General features: G+C 42.8%; 1 protein-coding gene across 6 annotated transcripts in view; it reads left to right on the plus strand.

Moving 5' to 3' along the window:
* CLYBL (citramalyl-CoA lyase) overlaps window positions 1-19,436 on the plus strand; it is a 288,951-nt gene that overhangs the window by 17,923 nt on the left and 251,592 nt on the right. The window lies entirely within an intron of this gene.

Below are 19,436 nucleotides of genomic sequence, written 5' to 3' on the forward strand. Positions count from 1 at the left end.
TAATTATCTATTTGACATGAGCGGGTGGAAAGGCAAAGTTTTTATGCATGAGTGTGGGTGTATGTATGTTTTCCTAGATTATAGATTTGTCTAAACATTCCTGCTAATTTTAAGATATCAAATCTGAAGTTTCCTTGGCTTGAATTTTTGAACATAGGCCAAGGCTGTTTTTAGATTCCTCAGTATTCTCTCTTTTGTGAAGGTTTTCAAAAGTATAAACGGCGCATCTTCCGTACAACTGGTTTACATTGTTGGTTTATGCAGTTGAGTTGTGGGCAGAGGGGAAACCTCAATGTCTGAATGTGGCTTTACCCCAGCGCTGAGACATCCCCGGGAGAGCTTGGCCAGTCTGAGTCCATGTGGCCTAAAGGTCCTCCCTAGCCAGTTCCCTGTCCCACCTACATTCTGTTTATTTCAGAACTTCTCACCTGTTGAACACACAGCCCTTCCTCAACACAGGACCAGCTCAGCATCGGGAAGCTGTATTTTAAGAAAATCATGGTCTTCCAGCTCAGTGGAGGCATCTTAGCGGGATCCAAAATAACATTCGCTTTTATCTTGAAATTCTTTCTGTTTTTGGTTTTTGCCCAACTCTCATCCTTCCCCCACCTTCACCTCAGACACTCCAGGTTATTACTGAAATTAAGCATGATAGAAAGTGTGGACTCATAGGCTCAGTTCTGTTCCCTCCTCACGGCCAGCGTGTGGAAGAGCTCCTCTGCTGTCATGCCTTCTCCATCGGAGCTGGTTCATCACCTTGGCCTGTCTTGGGTCCCCGACTTGGGAGTTGTGCTGTTCGTTTGCTGTCCATCGGGCTGTAAGCTCCTTGAGGACCAGGCACCATGTTTACTCACCCCTGTCCCTTCTGGGAACCTGGGGGAAACTGCTAACTGGCATGGCTCTCAGACCTTGCATGGCCCCACACATTTTTTTTCTGTGGGAACCACTAAGCATTAGCAACTCGCAACTCGCCAGTGATCAGCAGGGATTAGCAGCGTTTAGGCTCCGCAGACATTTAATGTGCTAATTGAGGAGCCCAGGGTTTGGCCAAGGAAGTGATTTACAAAGGTGGAAACAGGACTGTTGACACAGGTGCATTTTATTAATTACTGGTTTGGGGAATTAGTAAAAATGTTAATAATTTGAGGGATTATTGTTAATGAAGGATAAGAAACTTCACAACCATATGGTTTACTACTTGATGCGATTTTCCCTTTTTTAAAAAAATACTTTTAAATCTGGGTTTTAGGAAGGACAAGCCATTTCTTGCAGAACTTATTGATTGTATTACATAGGTAAATGGAAAAATATTTCCTAGAACAATTTTTTGTAACAGAAAATTCTAAAACATACCAGTAGTATGAAGTAAGAGGCACCTATGGCACATCTTTGTATTATTCAGTCCCTCCTTTATACATTCTTCTGACAAGAACGGGAGTCATGCCTCCCAGGCTCTGAGTCCCAGGCTCCGAGCATTACTGAGGCAGCTCCTAAGAAGAGAGAAGGGAAGAACATTTCCTGAGGATCTTTGCTGTGCCAGGTTCCAGAAGGTGCTTTGGCGCATCTCACGTGAGATACGGGCTCCTTTTGCCTGCTTTCTAAGAAGGGTGCGGTGTGAGGTGGCTGGCTGCGTGGAAGAGACCTGGGAGGAGTAATTCCACCAGTATTGTGTCTTAGTCTTCAAGTGGCCAGTGCAGTACCTTGGCCTGTGGTAGATCCTGAGTAAATGTTGACTGAAACGAAGATGCCATGGCCGGTGGTGAAGCAGGGATCAGTGCAACAATGCTGTGGGAATACAGAGGCAGGGGTGGCTTTTGGAGGGCACCTGGATCATTCCCAGGGAAGCTGCCCTCTGGGCAGAGTTTAAAGTATGGCAGAGAGAAGAGTGTTCTTGGCAGAGGGCACAGGCCCGGTAGGGGAGTTATGAGCAGGTAATTGTGGAGTATGGGATTCCCAGGGGCTGGGCATGACGTTGAGAGCGGGGGAGGTTGAGGCCAGACTGTGAAGGGATTCCCAGGCCAGCCCAGGACTGACTTCAGATTTACATCCTGTTGGCAACAAGGAGCCAGTGGAGATGTTTAATCTCTTTCGGCCTCCATCAAGTTAGCCTTTCAGTCTGTAACCTGGCCTAAGTGTTAGTCCCATGTCATTTGAACCCCTTGCCTTTCTCTTTTACTTAAATTACATTTACAGTGCGCTGTGAAACCTAATTGGAATAGACAAAACGTGGTGGAACTCTGCAGCTTATGGGGCCAGTTCATGCTCACCTTAATGTGCTTATAATGTACATTTAAATACTGCCAGTTATTTGGAGCTTTCAGGTGACTTCACTTCTCTGTGTACTATGTACTTTGCTTCCTGCATCTGCAGTTAATTTGTTAAGAGCCCTTAATGAGAAACTTCAAACAGTTTAAATGTCAATTACCAAAAAAGTAAGGTTTTCAGGTTCCAGTAATCTACCCGATTGGTCATCAGAATGTAGTCCCAGGTGGATGTAATTTAAGACATGACATTCCAGAGCTTCAGTTACAAAGAATTTATATATTGCGGGACTAATAAACTGGCTCCAGTGGTGGCTACACTTGCAGGATTGTCTGCAGTTATGACTCATCTAGTACCGGCGCTGCTCAGAACTTTCTGTCCACGGAGTTCACACTGGTTTTGTGTTTGGGCTGGTGCTTTTGAATCTGAAAAAAAAGTGCATAAAAATATGCCAGAAATGTAGTAAATATTGTGATCATTTCATTTTTTAATCCGACACTTTTGAGAGGAAAAGAGTATTCATCAGTACTTTATCATAGATTTAATTAATGGAATAATCTTTAATTTCTGACTCAGACATCTGGATTTGTTTCTTGCCACCCCCTCCTTTTTTTCTGTGTTCCTTTCTCATCTTTATTTTTGATGAAGATAAAATACTTAAAGAAAGCGTTGAATGTGATGATGAGTATTGTTTTAACAGAAAGTAAAATCAAAAGCATGCAGAATAAATTAACCTTGCATTTTCTCGGCAGGTCAGTTAGTGGGTGTTATATCCTTAGTTGTTGGTGCTACAAAGTAAATAATTTTTGGCAGCTGGTTTAGTTTTCACCACTTCTAAGCCTATGACAAATGGTCTTGGAAGATCTTTGGTCTTAAAAAGGAAAATTTTCTGTGTGCGAGTTTTAAGTTCAGTTTTGTTAGGTTTTGAAGTCTTTTTATGTAAGCCACTTATGTGGCATTTTGTTTTATTTGAATTTGAAATTTTTTTTAAGTTTTAAAGCTAGAGTCTGCCACATTGAACTGTTTTTCACACTTGGCATTTAAAAGTTAATTTGCTTTTTCTGTTTTTAAAAGAGACTAAAAAACTAAGGTTTCCCCTACTAAGCATTTATTAGTCAACCACTTTTGAAAATTGAAAAATTAGTTTGTATGGTTTTAGATTGTTTTTCTCCCAGGAGAAATAATGTTGCTACATAATCTCAGACCTGCATTCACGTATTTAGCCTGCCATAAGTCACTGTCAAAGTGAAGAAAATGCTGAAAGTTAGATATACCTGCACATGTGAATTTCATGTATTTTCTGGTAATCAACTCTGTTTTAAAGGCTTTTGGGAGTTGTTTTCTTTCAGAAGCAGCCCACTGGTGCTCTATTTGGCATGTTGTGTGTTATTAAAACTTCATATAAATGCGGAGGTACTAAAACGTGAAGTTTACAAAACCCATCGGAACATTTTTACTTGTGTAGTTAGCACGATCACTTCTCCAAGTACAATAATCTTTGTGTTGTGAGCCTGTAGACAAAACTCGTGTCTGGCATATCTGATTGGAATGTGAAATTTAATATTTTCCACTAGTTATTTCCCAACATGCAAAGTGAACTGATACCCATTAAATATATATATTTAAGTAAAAATAGAGAGGATCAGTGGCCTAATCAGCTTTACAGCTGTGAATTTAGGAAGTGAATTCACAACATCCCTCTCTCCAGAGAGACGACTTGATGACTTACTCTCGGTTTCTTTAAGTGACATAGTAGACCTTGTTTGGATTAATCAGCAGCCTTGGGAGTTGGAGCAGTCATTTGCAATATTGAGTGGAAAAGTTCCTTGTGCTTGGAAAAGTCAGAAGGCCAGGAGTGAGAGACATGGCCTCATCCTTTCCCTGGTGGCTCCTCACCTGTGAAGTTGCACCCGGGTGGTAATAAAATTGTAGGAGCTCATTTTATGTGAAACCATTAGCAGCCTGGGAATTCAGGACTAGCTGCCTTTCATACTTTAAGACACTGGAAGGTGTCATTTATAAGCATAGAGAGCCTGCAGGAAGGCAGAACAGGCTTGTAAACTGCAGCCTGAGGCTCTGGGCAGCAATCAGTGTGTAATAGAGTTTAAAGTCTTAGGTTATCAGAATCACAAATGGGCCTTTAAGTGTTGTGGGCAAATCCCAAGAAACATCTGTCTATAAAAGGCAGGTACAATGGCCAGTTATTTCCTCCTGGTTATTGTGATATTGTTATTTTCTGTTTCTGCCTTTGTGGATGGGAGTGGGGAGAGAAAGGGAGGGGCCCTTGCTACAAGTGTAAGAATAAAATTGTAAATGTTTGTGTTAGTTGAAAAAAAATTGACTATGGTAAGTGTCGCAGCTAATGTAGGGTGTTTTCACCTTGAAACAGCGACTGCCGCCCAGTTCCTGCTGCCTTGTTCGTGGACTCTGAATTCCACTGCTGGGGCAGCCGTGTGTGACAGGCAGAGAGAGCCCTGGGGTTGGGGGAACAAGGAAGTGTTTCCAGTTCCCATTTGGCTTATGCATTGGAGGGTTCCCCAATGTGGGGACAGCGTCCAGGTTCTTGGCCTGTGGAAATGACAAATGGCCCTGACAGGGGGCTATCCCAGCTTCAGTGTTTCTGTTCACCATCCTAAGAGTGGTTCTTTATCTGAAACCATGAAGAAAACCAGATGATTAGAGAAGAATTCAAGAACCCATTCTGTAGACGTTGCCTCCTGACAAGTACAAATGCGTCTGTTGAAATCTCAGTGCTCCAAGTCCCCATCTGTCCGCCTTCCCCCTCCTCCAGGTTTTAGACAGGTTACCTGATTGCCCCTGGTTGGCCCTCATCCCCTCCCCTATCTGGGCAGCGCTCTCCCTGCTGGGGGGTTGGGTGGTCCTCCTGCTCCTGGGTCATATGGTATCGAGAGATGCTGATTCCATCTGCAGCTCCTTCTCTGTACTGTGGACTTCACTGCTTGTCTCTTTGGCCACTAGGAAGCATTTATTCTGATTCTCATGGGCAGCTTGAGACGCTTCCCACAGAGGGAAGGGTAGGCCTTTAATATTTCCGTCCTTCATCTCAAAGTCTGTTTCTTTAAAGTGGACACAGATGGGATTGGGCTGGAGAGAGGTGGCCCCAGCCCAGGAGATCGTGTTATCTGGGTGAAACCACTGCACGCTCTGGTCCCTGGGCTCCTGTTGCTCAGGGTTCCTTTTTAAAGCCCACTTGTTGAGTCTTCTTTCTTTACAGAGGAGATGTTGTGCTTACCCTCTTGTGAGGATCTCACAGTGTTCTAGCGCCTCTCCTTGGAGATGGTATTTACTGGTTTGAGGGTGACCTCTGCTAATGGACCTGTTCAGTCACCAGGTACAGGGCCTTCAGTTGTGTTGTCGAAGAGGCTCTGCTCACCCCTGCCCCACCATATCTGAGAAGTGCCCGAAGTTAGTTGGATGTGGCTTCTCTGCCTAGGTAGCCTTGCGCCCCTGGGAGGATGGGGGCCTAAGCTGGAAGTGGATTTTTCTCATCTAGCAGAAGCACATTCGATACTGGATACAAAGCCCCATCTTCTGTTTCAGAAGCAGCTTGGAGCATTTCTTGTTTAACTGTCATGTAAGCCCCTTAAGCAATGCTTTTTTCAGAGAGGTATCATCCTGATAAATTGTCAAATGCCTCTTTCAAATCCATTCCTTTAAAAAAAAATCCTCTTTTCTGTTTATTCTGGAGTCACTCATCATGCAAATAATATCTTTGTGAGAAGTGGTGTTCCTGGAGTTGGAGAAGGCTCTTTAGTAGGGCTGCTGGTCAGTACAGTCCCTGAAAAACATGACTATTTATAACACAGGCACCAGAGGGTTCAGAGACGTGCTAAAAGTGGAGAAGCTGGGGGCGGGGGAGTGCTGGCAAGGATGAACTTTGCCTATTTCACAAGTTTTGACTAAAGTAGTTCTGAATAAGAAAAGCGTTTGATGAAATCTTACCTAGTATAAAGACATATTATTTTTGGCCTCTCTTTTTTCTTTCTTCTTTTTGTTCTTTCACCTTTCCCCTGTGACCTCCCATTCCAGCTGAGCCCTCTTGTTCCCATTTGCCCTGTACTGTTGATCTTAACCCCAGCTCTGCCCTCTCTTAAATCCTGTTCTTATTCTTGGAGAAGACTACAGTCTCCCGAGCTCTTTCTATATGCCAAGCACTGTACTTTTATACATTCATATTATCATGAGGAAATATTCTTTTGCCTATTTTACAGATGAAGCAAGTGAGATTCAGGGAAGTTAAGTAATTTGTCCAAATTTACATGCCTACTAAGGGATGGAGCAGGAGCCAGACCCCTGTTTCTGAAGCATGTTTGCTGAACCACTACACTTTAGCCACCTACTTTGGACACCTTTGGAAAGGAGGATTCTTTTACCGTTACCAAAAAGATATTAATAAAAATAAGTCCAGGTGTGGTGGCTCATGCCTGTAATCCCAGCACTTTGGGAGGCAGAGGCAGGTGGGTTGCTTGAGCTCAGGAGTTCGAGACCAGCCTGGGCAACATGGTGAAATCCCGTCTCCACAAAAAATAGAAAAATTAGCCACGTGTGGTGGCACATGCCTGTAGTCCCAGCTACTCCAGAGGTTGAGGTGGGAGGATTGCTTGAGCCTGGGAGGCAGAAGTTGCAGTGACCTGAGATAGTGCCACTGCACTCCAGCCTGGGTGGCAGAGCCAGACCCTGTCTCCAAATATTTATATGTGTGTGTGTGTGTGTGTGTGTATGTATACACATATATAATTTATATGCAAATATATAATATATACATATATTACATACATATATAATATATGTGTGTATATATAATCAAATGCCCATAAATTGAAGATTCATTAAATACAGGGATAGTCATACCATAGTAATGATGTAGCTGTTAAAAAGAATAAGGTAGTTCCCATAAATGGTAGAATAGCTTGATTGTACTAATCCCCCTGTATTTTATGTAGATTTGTAAGATTCACACCAAATTTTTTTTTTTTTTGAGTTGGAGTCTCGCTCAGTCGCCCAGGCTGGAGTGCAGTGGCGTGATCTTGGCTCACTGCAACCTCCACCTCCCGGGTTCAAGCGATTCTTCTGCCTCAGCCTCCCGAGTAGCTGAGACTACAGGCACGCACCACCACGCCCAGCTAATTTTTGTATTTTTAGTAGAGACGGGGTTTCACCATGTTGACCAGCCAGGATGATCTCGATCTCTTGACCTCGTGATCCACCTGCCTCAGCCTCCCAAAGTGCTGGGATTACAGGCGTGAGCCACTGCACCTGGCCCCACACAAAGTATTTTTAAAAACTATTGTAAGTCACCAGAAAGCAAGCAAAATCAGGCAGAAACTGGAGGAGAATCTACCTCAAAAGACAAACTGCGGTGGATAAGGTTCGCAGGTTTGTAGCTTTAACCTGAAGGTACTCCCAAAGCTAATTAAGTGGCCAAAAGCCGCAGCCTTACTGTATTGCGATGTTAGAGGGCAGAGGTAGAAACTGGCAGAGCAGTCAGAAAATTAGGAGGGAAACCCTAGAGAGGAGGGAGCTACAGAGGGCACAAACACCCAAATCTGCATATGAAATGGCACAAATCCTTGGTTGGCTACTAAACTATGTGTCTGCAAACCTGGTGAAAAAGTAGCAGCTTTAAGCCTGAAAAAAACTAAGCAAAGATCTTGGCCACTGCCTACCATAGGGAAGACAGAACTTGGTATTTGTGTTCAGCCAAGTTAGCTGTCTGCTAGAACAAAAATTAGTCTTCAGAGCAATGTGCAGAATCTAGACTCTCTATAACATATCGATCATCATGTCCAGTGTCCTATCAGAGACCACTAGAGGCTCGGCATTGTGGCTCATGCCTGTAATCCCAGCACTTTGGGAGACTGAGGCAGGTGGATTGCCTGAGGTCAGAAGTTCGAGACCAGCCTGGCCAACATAGTGAAATCCCATCTCTACTAAATATATAAAAAAAATTAGCCAGGTGTGCTGGTGGGCACCTGTAGTCCCAGCTATTCAAGAGGCTGAGGCAAGAGAATCCCTTGAACCTGGGAGGCGGAGGTTGCAGTGAGCTGAGATTGTGCCACTGCACTCCAGCCTGGTGACAGAGCGAGACTCCGTCTCAAAAAAAAAAAAAAAAACCAAAAACAAAACAAAAACAAAAAAACCCCACTAGATAGAGGTAGAAATGGGAAAAAAGTAGATAATAGAAGCCAAACTCAAGATGATAGAGATATTACAATTAATAGACAAGGACTTTAAAACATCTACCATAAATACGTTCAAAGACTTAATAAAAATATATACACAATGAATGAACAGATAGGGAGTATCAGCTTAGAAATAGTAGCTATGGGCCAGGTACAGTGTCTCACACCTGTAATCCCAACACTTTGGGAGGCTCAGGTGGGTGGATCACTTGAGGCCAGGAATTCATGACCAGACTGGCCAACATGGCAAAACCCTGTCTCTAACTAAAAATACAAAAATTAGCCAGGTGTGGGAGACTGAGACAGGAGAATCTCTTGAACGTGCGAGGCAGAGGTTGCAGTGAGCCGAGATCATACCAGTGCACTCCAGCCTGGGCAACAGAGCAAGATCCTGTCTCAAAAAAAAAAAAAAAAGAAAAGAAGAGAAGAAAAGAAATAAGGCCAGGTGTGGTAGCTAATGCCTGTAATCCCAGCACTTTGAGAGGCAGAAGTGGGCGGATCACTTGAGGTCAGGAGTTTGATACCAGCCTGGGCAACATAGCAAAACCCCATCTCTACTAAAAATACAAAACTGGGCATGGTGGCATGCATCTGTAATCCCAGCTACTTGGGAGGCTGAGGCACAAAAATCGCTTGAGCCTGGGAGGTGGAGGTTGCAGTGAGCCAAGATGGCACCACTGTACTCCAGCCTGGGCGACAATGCAGGACTCTGTCTCCAAAAAAAAAAAAAAAAAAAAAGTAGCTATGAAAAAGAGCTGAAAGGTTAGTGGTTGCCAGAGGTTGAGGGGAGGAGGGAATGGCAAGTGATTGTTTAATGCATATGGGATTTCCTTTTGTGTTGATGAAAGTGTTCTTGAGCTAGTGATGATGCTTGTACAGCACTGTGAATTTTAAACTTTAAAATGGTGAAAATTGTGAATTTTATGAAAAGAGAGCTGAAAATACATGAACTAAATAGAAATTTTTACCAGTAAGCTCAATAGCAGACAAAGTTAACTGAAAAATAGATCAATCGTATGTACTCAGTTTGAGGAAAAGAAAAAGATTGAAGAAAAGCAAATAGAGCCTCAGAGACCTGTGGGACAGTACCAAGCAGTCTAACATGTATAGTTGGAGTTCCAGAAGCAAAAAAGAGATTAGGGCAGAAAAAATATTTGAGGGGATAATGACCAGAAATGTTCCAAATTCGGTGAAATCCATTAACTCACTGATCCCTTAACAAACACTCAGCAAGATAAATTAAAACACACACATGCACATGAGAGCCACATTGCTGAAATCCAAAAATAAGAAAGTCTTGAAAGCTGCCTGAGAAAAAAAGAAGGTGCACAGAAGGAACAATAATATAACTAACGGCCGACTTCTTATCAGAACCAGTGGAGAGTGGAAGGTAAACGTATTGAAAGACAAAATATCAACCCAGGGTTCTACCTCCGGCAAAACTATCCTTCAAAATTGAAGCCCAAATAAAGACCTTTATAATTAAACAAAAACTGAGAGAATTTGTTGCAAAGAATCTGACTATGAGAAATGCTAAAGGAATTTCTTTAGGCTTAAGGGAAATAACCCCAGATGATAACTTGGATCTATAAAAAGAAATGAACCAGAAATGATGAAGAAAATAATCAGATAGATCCATCTGTGTTGATGTAAACATGTAATAATAATAATAAATATTGCAATTATTTCAGGAAGGACACGCAAGAAAACTTTAACAGTGATAACCTTCCCCGTGGAAAAGGGGAAGAGATTGAGAGCTTGGAGTATGAAAAAGGAGACTAAATTATTATTTTGTGCTTCTTTTGATCATTTGAATATTTTTTAATGTGGATGTATTACTTATTTTTTTAAATAAATTTTTATATGTCATGAAATAGCTAGGAAAAATAGAGATACTTGATACAAGATGAGAAAATAATGTTCTGTTTCTCCCTTGTAAGGAATATGACAGAAATCGAGACATTGTAGACTGGGAGTCAGGATTGGGTTTCTTTCCTACTCTGTTAGCAGGACACTGTGTCACGTGACAAAGGCTGTGAAGGAGGTATCAGATCGCGCTCTCTGGCCTCGGGCACCTTCTTTCCATTGCCAGGTCTTCTTCCCCATCCCCAGACGTCCCTGCTCATTCCCGGAGCGGCAGCTCCAGGAAGGCACATCTTGCTCTAAAATGGCCTCCTGAACACTCCTGTTCCCACACACTGTCTGGCTTAATCTTACTCCAAGGCAGGCAGCTGCAGAGGGTGCCAGGGCTGGTTCTGCTCCTGGGTTCCCATCTCGGGTGATCAGGACACCACCGTGTGCTCTGTCACCCAAGCCAGCAGCCTGAGAGTCCGCCTTTTAACTCACCTTGTTAATGACCCCAGGTACATTTCATTAGGTCTTCGTAATGAAATGTACCTGGGGGTCATTAACAAGGTCAGTTGACCCAAATCCTTCTCAAATCTGCCGCCTTTCTCTGTCATGATTTTTATAATCCGCACCACCCCCCCCACGCCCCCAATCTTTTCCAGGATCAAATTGAGACTTCTCTAATGTTTGCAGAGTGAGGTCTTGTCTTTAGCCCAGGCCTTCCTAGCCTGGCCCCTACCCAGGTCCAACCTTGTTTTCCACCCTCATCTCCCAGTGAGGTCAGGTCTGGCCATTCAGCCTCCCCTTCCACATGTTCAGCCCTCCTGGCTTTGCGCAGCTTATTGCTTTTTCCTGTGTTCCTTCCTTGTCTTCACACAGCAAATCATTCTCACCTCCAGAGATGCTGTGTCCTATGTCCTAGAAGCCTTACCTATTCCCTAGCATGCTGGACTGAGTGGTCCTGTCCCGGCCTCCCATAACTCTTGTTAATGCTCTGTCCTGCTCTTGGAGATATCATGAAGACTGGGGGAAGAGGACAGGGTTTGGAGTTGGACAGATTTGGTCTCAATTCTGGTCTTTCCATTTACTGGCTGTATGAGCTCAGGCAAGTTATTTAATCTCGCCAGTCTCAGTTTCCTCATCTTTATGGTGACAATACTACTGCTTACTTTGCTGAGACAGATGGACTAAAGATAATATATATAAAGTGCTTGGCGTGGTTCCTATTATAGCTTTATTCTTACAACACTTTTTTAAACATTGTGTTGATTAAACATTTACTTGACTGAATGTTTTTCTCTCCCATTAGACTATACATTCTTTGAGACCAGCAGTGCTTAATGTTTGTAGAATTCAACTTTTAATGAGTTTGAATTTTAACAGAGTACATTTGCTAAGCTAAAAGAGTGATTATATTAACTTTAATTGTGGAATTTCACATAATGTGAAATTCAAAGCTTTATATATATTTTCAGCAGAGACTCTTCAAATTATGTTTTCGAAATAACAATTTTATCTCCCCAAGCAAAATGCCACCTGCACCTTTACAAACACTTTACCGCAGTTATGTTAACCTTCATTGCTCACCCTTGCTGCAGATCATTAAATGTATGCATAAATAGAATTATTAATGTTTACCAAGGTCTTAAAGTCCTGGTAAGAAAATATTGAGTGGTCTATATAGAAAGGTCACCTGTTAGCTCCTGATGCTTGAAAACAGAGGTGGGACCTGGTGAGCCTGTCTTCAGCTGATGCAGTGCCAGCACATCTAGGCTGGGCAGGGCCTCCAGTGCCTTCTGCACAGGTTCATGTGGCCAACTCTGCTTGGACAGTGGGATCTGCTCCCTGGCACCTGGGACACCTGCTCCCCACTGTTGAACCATTCCTCTTGCCAGGGCTGTTTGAGTATCAATCACTACATTCCTGGCCCCCTCCTTTAGAGAGAGATCTCTGATTTTAAGAGGCAAGGTTTAAAGTAAGACATTTCATGTGTAGTAGCAGATATTATTAACTTTGTTATGCACAGTATGCCTTGGATCTTCTTTTCTTGGGTAGGGTACAGATAAAATGATGGTTCTACGAGGGGTAAGTAGGAAAAATTAGTGGTTCTGGATTCTCTCCCTGCCCTCACTCCATTATAGTCACAGTGGCAAGATGGAGTATTAGCAAGACAGGTCCTGGGTGTGGTTGTGGTCTAATTTAAACTTTTTTTTTTAGACTTACTCTCTCGCCCAGGTCGGAGTGCAGTGGTGCAGTCTTGGCTCACTGCATCACTGCATCCCCCACCCAGGCTCAAGCAATTCTCGTTTCTCAGCTTCCTGAGTAGCTGGGACTACAGTCATGTGCAACCATGCCTGGCTTATTTTTTTATTTTTAGTAGAGACGGGATTTCGCCATGTTGGCCAGGCTGGTCTTGAACCCCTGGTCTCAAGTGATCTGTCCGCCTCCCAAAGTGCTGGGGTTACAGGCATGAGCCACTGCGTCCAACCTAATTTAAACTTTATCTTTGTAAGTGCTGGGGTAATAGAGGCTACCCAGTTTGCCATTGTGCTCACCCAAAGATGAAAGTGCTAAGGTTGAGTGGAAGAATTCCCAATTATTAAGCCCCTCCTCTCCCTGTATTGAAAATTCTCCATGAAAACCCATCTCTGGAGGTGGATCAATCAGTGTTATCACTGCCCTAAGCCATTTCTGTCAAATCTAGTCTTTCCAGCATATTGCATATTCCCTGTCTTGCCAGTGAAATGTGGTAAAGAAGAAAAAAGTTGCCACAGAATGTAATTTTTAAAACCATAACCGGGCACGGTGGCTCACGCCTGTAATCCTAACACTTTGGGAGGCCGAGGCGGGTGGATCACCTGAGGTCAGGAGTTCAAGAGCAGCCTGGGCAACATGGTGAAACCCTGTCTTTACTAAAAATAAAAAAAGCCAGGTGCTGTGGCACGCACCTGTAATCCCAGCTACTTGGGAGGCTGAGGGAGGAGAATTGCTTGAACCCAGGAGGTGGAGGTTGCGGCGAGCCGAGATCGCGCCACTGCACTCCAGCCTGGGCTACAGAGTGTGACTTCATCTCAAATAATAATAATAATAATAAAACCATAAAATTCCTACAAAGTGTGAATATATATTTATGAATGATGTCTGTGTGTATCCGTATACATACATCCATTCATATTTCTGAAAAGCTTTCAAGAATTTTTAAACATAGCAGATGCATTAATTTGCATACAAAGAAGCCAATTACGGATCATTCTTATCTAGTTATCCAAGTCAACAGTGCCTTTTTTTTTTTTTTTTTTTGAGACAAGGTCTTGCTCTGTCGCCTAGGCTGGAGTGCAATGGCACAATCACGGTTCACTGCGTTCTCGACCACCCAGACTCCAGTGAGTCTCCTACCTTAGCCTCCTGAGTAGCTGAGACCACCAGCTACACCTGGCTAATTTTTATTTTTTAATTTTTTGTAGAGATGTCTCCCCATGTTGCCCTGGCTGGTCTCAAATGCCTGGGCTCAAATGGTCCCCCTGCCTTGGCCTTCTGAAGTGCTGGGATTACAGGAATGAGCCACTGTGCCCAGCTTAATGATGCTATTAAACTACACCTGTTAACCTTCTACTTGCTTTCTGTGGTTGACAAGTAATTCTCTTTGCATTTCTTTTTACTAATTCAGATGGGCTTCTCTTTTCTTACTCCAAATTATTGAAAGTTATTTATTTGTGTAAAATATTACATAGACATACACACAATATATATATGTGTGCCTTATGCATTTCACAACATCATCTGAACAAATATTTATTAACTACCTATTGTGTTTGAGACTCTATGCTAGACATGCGGGATTTCGCAGTGATCAGAACAGTATCTGCCCAACAGTCCCACAAAGAAATATTAAGCAAGAATAAAATCTGTAGCCACATACGTGTGTACATTTTTTTGAGAGCTTACTATGCTCTGGGCACTGTGCTAACATTTTCAACATTATTTCATGTAGTACTCTCAACAACTGTGTGAGATAAGTTTTATTTATTGTTACCATTTTTCCAAGGAGGAAACCGAAACACAGAAAGGTTAAATTACTTGCCTGAGGTAACTTAGCATTGATAGAATTAGGATTTGAACCTGGGTAGTATGACTCTTAGGTCCCCATGAGATGGCACACAGGTTGCCAATCCATCAGTTAACCTTCCCATCGCTGGGTCAGAGAGCCAAGCAGCAGAAGGGGGATAGAACTTCCCCAGTACCAAACTAAGGGGCTGAGCTGGGATCACAACCACAGGTTCTGTTCCAAAGCTGGGGCTCTTTCGACAAGGCCATGCCCGCCTTGTCTCTTTTATATGCTTTTTCACTTGAGGCTGAATTTTAGGTCTGAGTCAACTGCATTTTGAAAAAAATCATCTGCTTGAAGACCCTGATGATGTAACAATAAAGGCCATTGGAAAACCGGCAATCTGTGAATCTTCATATAGATGAAATATCCAGGTTAGAATTTATCATCCTAATCTGGATATTTTTGAGAGTGAAAGGAGTACTGTTATAGATGCGGGGCATCAGGAGCCAGCCAGGACGTCCAGGCAAGCCGGGGCTTGTGGTCACTCTGTGGACACGCAGCATGGTCATTAATGCCCACACAATGTGTGTATTGTTATTTGTAGATTCCATTACTCTTTGGAATAAAGCCTCTAAGCAAGCTAAAATAACTCTACTATGCTTTAATTATGCATTGTTGGTAACCATAACAATAAATCCTTGCTTGGCCAATTCCAACCCAAGGACATAAGCATTTAGAGTCATTTTTAAAGGAGTGCTCTGATGGTTTAGCAGTCATGTAAATGCATTTATATGTAACAGAAGACAAAAACAATAATTAAGATAAACATACAACTCATCCCTTTTGCCTACAGAGGCGACTCTATTTTTAGAACCACAAATTTGGGCTGGATGTGGTGACTCTTACCTGTAATACCAGCACTTTGGGAGACCGAGGTAGGAGGATTGCTTCAGGCCAGGAGTTTGAAACCAGCCTGGCCAACACAGCGAGACCATATCTATGCAAAAGAAAAGTTAAAAACTTAGCTGGGCATGGTGGCATGTGTCTGTAGTCCCAGCTACTGAGGAGGCTGAGGCAGGACAACCACTTGAGCCCAGGAGTTCAAGGCTGCAGTGAGCCATGATTGTACCACTGCACTCTAGCCTGGGCAACATAGCAAGTCCTTATCTTAAAGAAAAATTGTATGCATAGCCTGAGTACATGATTTGAATATATTTAGGAAATAGATAATGGGATAAAATATTCAAAAGTGAAATTATGCAGGAAAATTCCAGGCATGTGATTGTCATATACATAGTTGAATATTTCTATTCTCTATGTAGTTTAGACTTTAATTAAACAGAATAATCTGACTTTAATCTCTCTTGATACTATAAAAGTAACTTGAATTTGTTCATTTTTTGTTTTTTAATCATGAAAACTAATGCCCAAAGTACCTGTCTAACTCAAAATAATTGTTTCTTTTTTCACACAAAGCCAATTGAATAGATTGGACAATTGCATACTTAAGATTTAATATATTTGCTCATCACATTATGCGTTTTAAAAATTCATTTATCTTGGAGCTAAGTACATTTCACTATGGTTTTTGTATGTTCATTGTCGTAAAATATTATCTTTAATGTTTCACTAGGTTCACAAATGTTAGGCTGAGGGTATTTATTGTATCAAATATCCTTTTGTGTTTTATTTAAATCTATATTTACTAGTTTTAAATAGTTTGCCTTATTGCTAAGGCTAGTGGAAAATATTTAAAGTGTGAAAATGTGGTTTTTTCCTATAGTGTTCTTTTGAGTAGTTGATAGCTGTGAAAACATTTAGCAGGTTTCCCTCCTTTTCACCCTTGGTTAAGCTTTGCTTCTAAAGGAATATTCCTAGCAGAACATGCCACAGTATATCCAAAACATTGCTGTATTACAGATGCAACATGGTTTAAAAGGAAAAATTGAGTGTGGGTTTCAAGTTGACACATGATAAAAGTATCCCTGAAGTGGTCAATTAGAAAGTGAAGGCCTGGAACTGATAACTTCATGGGCAGTGCCCCTGCTCTTTTGTCTTACGACCAATAGGATTTTGACTGCTCAGGAAATTTGTATGCATGTACCCAGCTATAGACCTAGGCACCTAAATGCACACGTGGATATATACGAATATATGGTGGACAGTGCAGATCCAAGCTACTCCTGCTAACACATTTCTGGAAAACATTCCCTTTATGGGAGGACTTAACAAAAAAATTAGTAGCTAGTTTTACTTTGATTCACATATATTGTTTTTCTAATATAGAATTCTCATTAGTTGGTTTTATGAATCATATCACCAAATGAAAATTTGAAAAGTATGTAACAGTTTTCTATTGAGTGTTCTCTGAATATTCTTGCCTTCAGTCCTGCTGGGAGCCTTTTCTCAGATCACCATGCAAGCCTACAGTCATACATTGTTTGTAGTTGATACAACCTCAATGATGTAAGTTTTTTGATGATTTTAAAATATGAGTAATTAATCGTTTATAACCTGTAGGTTAAAATGAATTATAAGTGGATGAAGGTGGGAACCCAAATGAATCAAAGCTATTTAAGTTTGGTGTTGACATTGTGCATCTTCCCATTATTTATTATACCAAAAAAATCACTTTATTTCTTAAAAATAGTCCAACACGGCCAGGCGCAGTGGCTCACGCCTGTAATCCCAGCACTTTGGGAGGCCGAGGTGGGTGGATCACGAGGTCAGGAGATTGAGACCATCCTGGCTAACACAGTGAAACCCCATCTCTACTAGAAGTACAGAAAATTAGCCGGGCACGGTGGCAGGTGCCTGTAATCTCAGCACTTTTGGAAGGCCAAGGTGGGCGGATCATGAGGTCAGGAGATCGAGACCATCCTGGCTAGCACGGTGAAACCCCATCTCTACTAAAAATACAACAACAAAAAAAAAATTAGCCAGGCATGGCGGCGTGCACCTGTAGTCGCAGCTACTTGGGAGGCTGAGGCAGGAGAATGGCGTGAACCCGGAAGGTGGAGCTTGCAGTGAGCTGAGATCGCACCACTGCACTCCAGCCTGGGTGATAGAGCGAGACTCCATCTTTAAAAAAAAAAAATAGTCCAACACAAGAAGGAAAGAAGGTACAGAAATGGAAAGTTAAGAATGAACTCAGTGGAGTAAAACATTTCTGAGATTGGTGCATTTTCCTTTTGGAAATGTCATTCAAACCATATGAAATTAAATTTGGAAATAATGTTCTGCAGTCTCTTGAATGGGATTTAAAATATGACAATGCAGAAAACACATATGGGGATGAAAACCCATAGGACATGTCTCAAGGAGGACAGACACCCTGGGGAAGAACACTTGTGAGGGTACCAGGCTCTCAGACACAAGGAAAGAGGAATCTGAGGGATTGTTGGGAAGGATTCTCATCTTATGACCCCAGCCGTGGGTAGATTTGGCTGGGGAGCCCATTCTCATTGCAGGGGGCGGTGGCCTCAGCCCTGTGCACGCTGACTCTTCAGTGCTGTGCTCTGGCTGAGGCGTGCCTCTAGTGAGGGTGACCCTGGGCACCGAGCATATTCAGTCACCATCAGCCAAAGCTGGTTGTAGGAAGGCTGGTGGTGGTCTTGGGAATGTTGCTTGAATCCATCTTGGGGTGAAAATCAGAGTATTGGCTCATTTGTATTTTTTATGATTATTGTTATTATTATTATTATTATTGAGACAGGATCTTGCCCTGTTGCCCAGGCTGGAGTGCAGTGGCACGATCACAGCTCACTGCAGGTCACAGCTCCCAGGCTCAAGCAATCCTCCCACCTCAGCTTCCTGAGTAGCTAAGACTTCAGGTGTGTGCCACCTGGCCTGGCTCATTTTTTAATTTATTTTTTGTAGAGATGAGGTCTCCCCATGTTGTCTAGGCTGGTCTCAAACTCCTGGGTTCAAGTGATCCTTCTGCCTCATTCTTCCCAAGTGCTGGGGTTACAGGCATGAGCCACCATGCCCAGCCTCTCCTTTCTGCCTGCCTGCCTGCCTCCCTCCCTCCCTTCCTCCTTTGCTCTTTTATTTTCTTTCCTTTTTTTTCCTGTTGCTCAGGCTGGAGTGCAGTAGTGCAATCTTGGCTCACTGCAGCCTTAACCTCCCAGGCTCAAGCCATCCTCCCACCTCAGCCTCCCAAGTAGCTGCAGCTACAGGCATACACCACCACGCCTGGCTAATTTTTTATTTTTTGTAGAGACAAGGTCTTACTATGTTGCGCAGGCTGCTCTCATTTCTAATACACTGAGCTCAACTGCTTGCTGGGTGAGGCCTGCATGAGGACTTTTCTTATGGGCTCATAGAAGCCCTTTTAAGCTGCTTAGTGTCCTTAGAGTCTCCAGAGGCGTCCCTAACCCAGAATCTTTTGACTGTCCTCTGGGGAGAAAGGCAGTAGGTCCGTACCAAGACCAAGGGGCTCGAAGGCTTGGACGCTCTGCTTCCACCTGCCTCTGGAGCGGCCAGAAGTAATGCCGGCTTCTCATGACCAGCCAGTTTGCCTCACTGCTCTGGTGCCAAAGGCCAAGTTTTGACTGGAATGATGTCTGTATATTCTGAATAACCAGGAATTTTTTCTGATTTACAGATCTTCAGGCTTTTCATCAGCATGATTTGCTATCTCTGTCTTTGTCATCTAGGGTCTATAATTATCCTCAGGTTTTCTGCCAACACCTGCATTTTCAACCAGTTAGAAAAGGAGGAGCTAAAACAGGTAGAAGCCTAAAACCAAGGGGCGTATGCATTTCTGAAACATTTTCAAGAAATTGTCTCAATTTTATATTTCTGTTCATAATTATAATTTCAATGTCCGGTTGAGGAAGTTGTGAAACTCAATGTCAGTAGCCATCACTTACTATGTGCACCTCAGTTCAGATTGTTTGGGGCAGTGGTGTTTTATGTTGTGGGTCCAAACCCATGAGTCATCTGGGAAGTTAATTTATTAGGTCACAATGAGCGTTTTAAAAAATGAACCATAGGCCCGGCGCAGTGGCTCACGCCTGTAATCCCAACACTTCGGGAGGCTGAGGCAGGTGGAGCACGAGGTCAGGAGTTGC

The sequence above is a fragment of the Pan troglodytes genome, chromosome 14 (assembly GCF_028858775.2).
Source record: "Pan troglodytes isolate AG18354 chromosome 14, NHGRI_mPanTro3-v2.0_pri, whole genome shotgun sequence".
NCBI lineage: Eukaryota > Metazoa > Chordata > Mammalia > Primates > Hominidae > Pan > Pan troglodytes.